We start from the raw sequence: 10,006 nt of genomic DNA on the forward strand, positions 1-10,006 counted from the left end.
TGCTACTTTATTAGGCTCTCAGAAGCCCACTCAGTTCTCACCTCAGTACTTTTAGGTGGTAGGATCCACGTTCCCTCCCGAACTAAAGTGAAGCTAAGGAACCACTTAAAGGAAACAAGGTAATGACGCTGGAGGAGAACCCAGGTGCTCTTTCCATCGCGCCACACCCTCCTCCAAGGTCGCCCAGTCGTGGTCGCTCTCTCGGGAGGACAATTAACGAAAATTAGGAGAAGGGGAGGAGGAAGAGCCAGAAGATTACATTGCAGATTACATTGGGTGGATCAAAGGGTGCGTGAGGGACTCCATAATTTTAAACATTTACTTCATGCTTACTTTGGGGTTGAACCCCTATTGTCCCTGGCAGTTACTGGGAGCTCAGCCATGGCCAGGTGTTAGTGATTCAGAGAGGAGCAAGATGAGCACCTTGATTCCACCAAAGGCACAGATCAGTAGGGACAGAACAATTCTTTCTTTTGCTAATGTGGGGCTGGGGATTGAACCCAGGGCCTTGTGCATGTGAGGCGTGCACTCTACCAACTCAGCCATATCCTCAGCCCAAGAGACAGAAAGTTCCATGGGGGACTATTGGAGGCTCCCGTGAAGCTTGGATGTAGAGCCAATGTAGTGCAGGCGGAAGGCCAGGGGAGTGAGAATCCAGAAGGAAGTAGGAGTAGACAGAAGGTGTTCAGATGCTGGGTTCAGGAACTCCAGTCCTCCCCCAAGTGAGGGGGATATTGGCTGTTGGAGGATTTCAGGCAGGGCAGTAACAAGTCTTATTTAAGATCCAAGAAGAGCACTTAGGTGGTGAGGACAGTGGGCTGAATTTGGAGGGTGTAGACAGAAGGCAGCTACAATGATTTTGGTTTTGAGACTTGGCAGCTTGAAGCGCACTAGGTCCTTGCCGTTCCCAGCTTGCAGCCCTGGCACGTTGTGAGGGTCCATGGAATGTGTCACTCAGCCTCCAGACTTCCTTAGTCCTCTTTGCCAGCTCGCTCTGGGAGATGGAAGGTGGCCTTTGAGTGAGATGATGCTCTCACTTCCGCCTCTCACCCAGACTCCTCCGGCAGGGGGTCCACATCTGCTGTCTTCGTTCTCACCTCCCCTTCAGTCTTCAGCCTGTTGCAATCTGGCTTCCACTCCCACAACACCACCCAAATTGCCTCTTTCACAGTTGCCAGTGACCTCCTGAGCCGTGGGATCTGAAAGCCCCACTTTCCAGCTTTACGTTCCTGCCTCCATCACCCTGTAGGCTGGAATCTGCTCTCCATGACCCTCTCAGGCAGCTCTAGCATGGAGGCAGTGCCTGTAGAACTCTACAGTGCAGATTCCAGGCCCCACTGCACCAGAATGGTGAGGGGCGGGAACATGGACCTTCCCAGGCACATGGGTGCACACCCACGGTTGAGAGTTGCTGCTCCATCCTGACACCCTCTCCTGCATCTCCACAGACCTCCCTCTCTTTGGCCCCTTTCTTGGGCTTTTCTTCCTTTGCCCTCTGTGCTTCACCAGCACTCTCAAATTTCTTGCTACCTTGAATCACCTACTCCTCGGTAGCAGGGTTTCCTTCCATCTCATTCCCCAGTCATCCTGATTTGAATGGACGAATTGAGTGGTACCTGTAAGCAGGTGGGATTTAGCTGGAGGAGGTAAGTACTAGGGGTGGGCCCTGGAAGTGTGGGTCTTTCCTCTGGTCCTTTCCCCTCCATCCCTGCTTCCTGGCCACCACGTGGTGGGCAGCGCACCTCCGCCACACCCTTCCTCCTTGATGTCCGCCTCAGCTGGGCCCAGAGCAATGGAATCAATTGACCATGGATTGAACCTCTGAAACCATGAGCCAAAATGAACTTTTCCTCTTCTAAGCTCTTCTTTTCAGGTATTTTGTCACAGCCCAAAGCTGACGAACATAGCCCACCTCTGGCCAGTCACATCTGCTAGGTCTGACTCCTGTCTCCCAGTACAGGCCCTCCTGGCCACACTCGGGGCCCTCCCCACATGCACCACACCACGATCCTGGCTGTGTTGCTGCCCAGCTTTCTGGCGGGACTCCCCGACTGCAGTCTTGCTCTGTCTAATCATTCTCCATACCAGTCCCACCTGTTTAACAACTTCCCTCCTCCACAGAGCCCCAGCACTTGCCAGGTGACATCCACATGCCGTGACCTGGTAGTCAAGGCCCCTCGTGTGGGCCATAGTACCCACATCTCTCTCTCTTTCATTTGTTCTAATTAGTCATACAAGACAGTGGAATGCGTCTTGACACATCATATGAAATGGAGTTTACCTTCTCATTCTCTTAGTTGCTGTATCTCCTCTTGCTGCTCTGTCCTGTGAGCTTTATGCCCCAGACGCTGACTCTCCCTCCTCTCCCCACCCTCCAGGCTGTTCTCACCTCCCTGCTTACACCCTGCCCCTACTTCTCCTTCACCCTCCTTTTGTTCGAGGAGTTCATAAGCTTTTGGCCTAAATGTGCCACATTGGGATCCCATCATGTGTAACCAGAAGAGCCCTTTGTGTTCCCGTCTGATGTGGTGCATGTTTCTGTCACTGTCCTTCCCCTCTGTTCCCTGTGGTTTAATTCTGCCGCCGCCTCAGGAGAGCAGGACCTGGTCCTCTTCATCTTTCCACCCTGTGTTCCTCACAGGACCCAACAGACAGCAGGCTCTCGAAGCCCCTTTATGCTTCATGGTGGGACGTGTGACTCAGCTCATGGCTTGTGTCCTTTCCCAGAGCAGAGCTGGCTCCATGCTAGCTGTGACAAATCTGTGTCACAACTCCCTGGGGCTCATTCTTGGTGGCTTCCGATCTGGCTCAGCCCCCTAAGTAGCCTACTTCATGGTCCCAGAACTTTCTCCCTGCCTTTTCCTCCTGCCCTGTTCACTGAAATTTAACCATTCTGATTCCTTGTTTCTAAAGAGCCAACTTTTGATGTTATTCTCTTTATAGTATTTTTCATTTTCTATTTTATTAGTTTCTGCTATTATCTTTATTATTTCCTTCTTTTTGTTTGTTTGTTTGTTTGTTTTCCTGTTTCCCAACATACACTTTCTAGGCTAAAAATTTCCCTCTCAGCATAAAAATTTCCCTCTGCATCTCACATGTTTTGGTATTCCATATTTTCGTTGTCATCTAGCTCAAATGGTCTAATCAAGGAGGTCCCTTCCTTGATCCACATTCATGGATCCGTGAGTCATTTGTGTTTGGCTTCGTTTGTGAACATCTGGGCGTTATGTAGCTTCTTCTATTATTGATATCTGGCTTCGCACCCCGTGTGCGTTCATTCTCTAGAGTTTATTGAAACTTGCTTTCATCCGGCATACAATCAGCTGTGCCTTAGCTTCCTGCTGCTGCCACACAAATTATACCAGACTTAGTGACTCAACACAAACTTGTCGTCTGTAATGGTCCTGGAGGTCAGATGTCTGAAATAGGTCCTGTTGAGCCACAATCAGTATCCCCAGGACTGCATCCCTCCTAAGAGAGACTCTTGTTTCCTTGCTTTTCCAGCTTCCAGGGGTTCCTTCTTAGGTCATGGCCCCATCCATCTCAAAGCCAGCAACCATTGGTTGAGTCTCCAATTGCCTCTCTCTGACACGGGCTCTTCCGCCTTCCTCCTCCGTGTCTAAGCACACGCGTGATGACGTTGGGGCCATCTGGACAATCCAGGATCCTGTTTCCTCTGATTAGCCACAGTAATTCCATCTGCAGCCTTAATTTCCTTTGCCATTGCCTGTCACTAAGCTTTCCATTCTGTGACAAAATTTCTGAGAAAAACTATGTAAAGAGAAAGCTTTATTTTGGTTTTAGAAGTTTCAGCCCATGGTCATCTGACTCCATTGCTTTTAGGTCTATGGTGAGGCAGAAGCAACATGGCGGAACTGCTCACTTCACGGTGGCCAGGAAACAGAGAGAGCTGCAGAAGGGATTGGGGACAAGAAGCACCCTTCAAGGATGCGCCCCCAATGCCCTCCTTCCTCCACCTCTCCCCCAGCTCCCAATAGTACCCTCAGCTGGAGATCAAGTCTTCAACACATCAGCCTTTCAGGGGACGATTAATATCCAAACCCAGATGCCTTGTGACATAGTGACAGTCTCTGGGGATTAGGGTGTGGTGCTCTTCGGGGAGGAGGTATTATTTTGCCCTGTCATAATCAGTAAATTTTCCCTGTGAAATTGCAAAGGAGTCTACTCTGTAGTTACTTTGTTGGGTCAAAATTGTTGATCATTTTGTTAAAATTTTCTGTACCCACACTGATATTTTTGTCTGTTCTACAAGTTATTGAAAGAGGTGTGTTAAACTACCTCACTATGATTTTAGATTTCTAGATTTTTCCTTTTGGTTCTGTCACTTTTTATTTTATATATATGGAGCTATGTTCATATGTGCATTCAAATTTATAATAGTTATATCTTCCTAAGAGATTGACTGCAGTGTTGGGATCAAATCCAGGGCCTCACATATGCTAGGCAAGTGCTCTACTGCTGAGCTAGACCCCCAGCCCCCAAACTGACTCTTTATCATCATGAAGTGTCCCTTTTATCCCCAGCAGTGCTTTTTGTATTAAAGTGTACTTTACATTAAGTGTACCAACTTTTACTCAGTATTTTTGCAGTATATATTTTTTATCCTTTTAATTTGAATCTTTCAAATGAAAATTTTAAATTCAGTTTGACATATTAATTTTTCATTGGAACATTTATCTTTTTGTATTTAAAGTAATTACTCATGTACATTACATTTATTTTATTTACTTTGACCTTTTTTGTGCTACTGTCATTAAGTGTAGCTTTTACTAAAACCTTGACCCAAATGCCAGCAACTTCAGAGAAGAAATTTGGGTGGAGAGAAGAGTTATTTCACTTAGGAAAAATAACCACTCTATTTTTCCTGATCGTTGACACCCACAATTTAAACATAAACAACTTCTGTAACACTTTAGACATCTCCTATGTACTGGAGCAGTAACAAGTTCTTAATACGATTAGGCTTTTAAACACTAGGTCAAGGCTTTACATAAAAATACCACTTTACTTTTCCCCACTAAGTTTCTAAAATATCACATACTTTATCTGTATCTGCAACCATCTGGGAATTTTGAGGAAACTTTTATGCCTAATCTTATTCCTAATACCTGGCTCTTTAAACTCAGTGACAAAAGATTGACACCTCCAAAAACGATGGCCAGGGAGATGTCATCTGAGATGGGCGTTGGAGGCAGTTCCTCACCTTCCAGGGTTAGGGTGTGTGATCTGTGCATTGTCTGATAGTCTTCTCTAAATCCATGATTAAATCAGCAAATTTGCCATTTGTTTTCTATTGTCCCACCTTTTCTCTCTCACTTTTTGGTCTTCTTTTGAATTTTTATCATTCCATTTTTTTTGTAATAACTTGTGAGTCCCATGTTAATACACAGTTCTTTTAGTGATGCCATAGGACAAATAACAGTGCTCCTAGGCATGTTAAAGTTTAATGGAAATTCATATTTTTGCTACTTCCAGGACAAAGGAAGGACATTGAACTACTTTACCTGAGTGTGTCTCCCCCCACCTTTTGTTCCTGTTGGTGTCATGGGTTTGAAACCTCACAAGACGTAATTGCTTTTGGTTTTTTCCATCAATATTTACTTAGCTTGGTACACAGCCATCCTCTTTGGTGGTCTCCATTGGAATCTCCATGCTCGCCTCAGGGGTTACTTTCTCTCCCCCTAATGCACTTTCTTTAGTATTTCCTTCAGGGAAGTTCTGCTGGTGAGGCCGACCTCGAACTCTCACTCCTCCTGTCTTCACTTCCAAGCTGGTTATGGGAATGCACCACCATGCCTGGCTCAGAGTCCTCTCTCTTGATTTCTAAAGGATGTTTTCAGTGAATGTAGAATTCTGTGGAGCCAGTTATTTCCTTCCAGCACTTGGGAGATTTTTATTGAAAAGTTATTGACTTACTCCATTTTGTGCTGAGTTTTAACTGAGACTGAGTTGTTAGTTTTTAGTTTTTTGGTACTGGGGATTGAACACAGGGACATCTTAGTATTGAGCCACATCCCCAGCCCTTTCATTTTTTAATTTTGAGACAGGGTCTTGCTAAGTTTCTGAGGCTAGTCTCGAACTTGCAATCCTCCTGCCTCAGCCTCCAGAGTAACTGAGATTACAGGCTTGCAGCACTGCACTCTGCAAGACAGAGTGATTTATAAGGAACAGGAGTTTATTTCTCACAGTTCTAAGGCTGGGGAGGCCAACAGCACGACACCTGCAGTTGGTGAAGGCGATCTGACTGTGCATCCCACGGCTGAACCGGGAGGGAAGGGGAAGAGCATCAGAACCAGAGGGAGCCACCTTGGCCACCATGACATTAGTACACCACGGGGCAGAGTCCTGTGACCTCCACTCCCTTGTTGAACCTGCCTGCCTGAGCTGCTGCACTGGGGTTGCATTTCTTTTTTTTTTTTTTTTTTTTTTGAATTTTTTAGTTCTCGTTGGACACAACATCTTTGTTGGTATGTGGTGCTGAGGATCGAACCGGGCCGCACGCATGCCAGGCGAGCACGCTACCGCTTGAGCCACATCCCCAGCCCCCTGGGGTTGCATTTCTAACACGTGAGCTTAGGGGACACATTCAAGTCACAGCAGGAAGCTGTCCTTGCTGTTGCTTCTTGGAAAGTAGAACATCCTTCTCTGGGTGCTTTTAAGATCTTCCTCTTGTCTTTGATTTACGGTTTTTTCACTTTCAGGCCCTCTTCATGGTGTTCTTTGCATTTCCCACGTTCGGAGTTCCTGAGGTTCTTGAACCTGTGGCTTAATGTATTTCGATGGTTTGAGGAAAATTCCTAGATACCATGTGTTCTAGTATCATTTCTGCCCTGATCCCACTTCCCATTTCCTCGGGACTCCCTGTGTGTCAGGCTTTTGCGCGGTGCCTGATGTTTGCTTAACCCTTCTCCATGTTCCCCTCGTTTCGTTTGATTTCCTCCCTGCATCTGGCCTGTTGTTAAATCTATTAAGTTCACAAATTTGGGTGGTGTATTTTTCAGTTCTCAGATTTCCATTTGATTCTTTTTTCACAGTCTATAACTCTCTGTTGAAATTCTCCAATTTGTTCTCTAATGTCCCAAATAGCCTTCCAGGGTTTCAATTATGAAAGTGACTTCATAATGGCTTTCAAGGGTCTTATAACTCCACTATTTGAATCTCTTATTTTTGTATTTCTTAATTTTTTATTTTTTACTTTGAGATAATTGTAGATTCCATTCTGGTGTGTGTGTGTGTGTGTGTGTGTGTGTGTGTGTGTGTGTATCAAAGTGAGATCTCTTGTGTTCTTACCTGAGTAAAACATCACCAAGGTATGGACACAGATGTGATCATATCCAGATTCCCTCCACTTTTACCCGTGTGTGTGTTTATTTCTATGCAGTTTTATCAGATGACTTTATATTTTGTTCCCCCCTGTGGAAATTCAGCCATTCAGTTTGTTTCTGGATATGTGATAATTTTCTGTTGAATGCCAAATCACGTATAGCAAATATCTTACGAGCCTGGCAATGCTGTAGTTCCAGCTACTCGGGAAGCCAGAGTAGGAGGGTCATTTGAGCCCAGGAATTCCAGACCAGCCTGGGCAATGTAGTGAGACCTCACCTTAGGGGGGAAAAAAGTAAAATAATATTTTCTTTCTTCAGAAAGAATTAATCTTGCTTCTAGAAAGCTGCCGGTGAACTGGCTGATTCTATAATTCAGTTGATGAATGGAATGGAAGCTGGTAATCCACAGAAGGGCTGGATGTTTGCAGAGTACCTACTGTGAAGCTGTGACCCTGGCTGGGTGCAGTGGCTCATCTATCATCTCAGTGACTCTGGAGGCTGAGGCAGGAGGATTGCAAGTTGGAGACCAGCCTCAACAACTTAACAAGAAAGACTGTGCCTCAACATAAAAAATAGAAAGGACTGTGGATGCAGCTCAGTGGTAAAGTGCCCCCTGGTTCACCCCTGGGACACAAAATAATAATAAACTAACGCTTTGGGGCCCCCTGAAAGTCTGGGTCATTTGCCAGAGGGCCTCCTCCTGAACCTGGAGTTCTCAGCTGGGCGCTCTACACCTCTTTGGTATCTGACTTCTAGGACAGTTGGCCAGCTGCGGGACACAGCCATTTGTGGGAGGTACCTGCAAAGGCGGGCTCTGCCCTGAGGTCAGACTCGCCCTGTGCACTTCTCACCCTCACATTGGTGTCCCTCAAACCGCCTGTGGTTGGCTTCTCCCTGCTGCCTTCCTTGGACGCCTTTTTTTTTTTTTTAATATTTATTTAGTTTTAGATGGACACTCAGTACCACACAGTACCTTTATTTACTTTTATGTGGTGCTGAGGATTGAACCCAGTGCCTCACATATGAGAGGCAACACTTGACCACTGAGCTACAGCCTCAGCGCCCCTTGGACGTCTCAGACATGCCCTTCGTTTTCTCCTGGGCTTCTCGGCAGGGAGCCGGTGTACAACAGAAAACTCCTCCACCAGCTGCTGTTTTGATACCCTGAAAGGACAGGGGACCCAATCACAGACGCCTAGTGTGGCATCTGTGTGCCACAGCCTGGATGTTGAACAGCCCTGTGTTAAAAGCTCGGTCCCCAGAGGGACTCTACTGGGAGAGGGTGGCAGTGTTGGTGGAGGGGGCTATGGGAGGTCCTTAGGTCATTAGGAGTGAGCTTGAAGGGGACTGTGAGACCCCAGGCTCTTTCTCTTTGCTTTCTGGCCATAAGGTGGGTGGCTTGGCTCTGCCACATGCCCCCCATGACATGCTGCCCAGCCACAGGCCCAGAACAACAGAGCAGTTGACCACTGACTGCAACCTCTCAAGCTGTGAGCCCAAATAAATATCTTCTTTGTGAACTGACTGTCTCCAGTATTTTGCTACAGTGTCAGAAGCTGGCTCACATAGCAGGCTTTTTCCAGAGTCAGATTGAATTCAAATTCCAGTGTGAGCCAGCATCCCGGCTACTCGGGAGGCTGAGGGAAGATTGAAGTTCAAAATCAGCCTGGGCATTTGAGCAGGATCTTCTTTCAAAATAATAAATAGAAAGGGCTGGGATGTAGCTCGGTGGTAGTGCACTGGCCTCATATGTGTGAGGCCCTGGGTTCCATTCCCAGGCCTGCCATTCGCAAATTCTTGGGAAATCTGTGAACCTTAAAGCTCCTGTGGGTTCACTCGCTCATGAGAACTGCACAGAGTGAGTTATGAACGCATATTTTTAGAATAGATTTAACAAAAGGACATATATTTTAAGAAACCTGTAATACAGGCAGCGTTCCCAGCCTTGTCCACGGATCAAGCAGAGGAGACAACGTCCACCTGGGATCCTGAGAACTGTTAGGCCACCTTAAACTGTCCAGTGGTCACCATGCTGATGCCATCCCCACGCACTTCCCCCCCCCCACCAAATCCTCTTTGACAGAGACCCTGAAAATGCGGTCCCTCTCCCTGGTGCCTGTGCTGCCCTCCCGCGTTGCTCATCTGAGCCTTGCTGTCTTCTGCAGCTGGCGCGCCAAGGACACAGTCGTCCTGAGCGAGGCCCCTCTCCAAGCCCCTCCAGCAACAAAAGCAGGGATTTTGTTTAAGGGAGGAGACACTGGGGGGAAGTGTGCGCCCGCTGGGGTGACAAAGCAGTGGGGGATGAGTTGGTCACTTGGGGGACATGTTTTGGAGATGGTCAAGGGGAAGGGCTGTAGCTCACAGCGCCTCTGAGAGAAGCAGGGACAGATCAGGGTGACAGGAGGAAGCTGAGGAGTGGGCTCGCGCTGGTTCACGGGCACCTGGAGGCCGTGAGGAGGGAGGGACTACGTGATGGCCTCTGTCCCCTCCAGGAATGAGGAGGTACAATTGATGTGAGGCGCAGGGCTGGGGTGCGGGGTTGCAGAGTCGAGGACAGGGACAGTATAACGTAGCCTTAGAGAGTGCTTAGGTCGAGGGGCAGGGTGACGCAGCCCTGGGGACCTTGGGCCTGAAGTTCAATGGGAATCAGGGGGTGCCAG

The sequence above is a fragment of the Spermophilus citellus genome (assembly GCF_964194105.1).
Source record: "Spermophilus citellus genome assembly, chromosome: 10".
In the NCBI taxonomy this organism is placed as follows: Eukaryota; Metazoa; Chordata; class Mammalia; order Rodentia; family Sciuridae; genus Spermophilus; species Spermophilus citellus.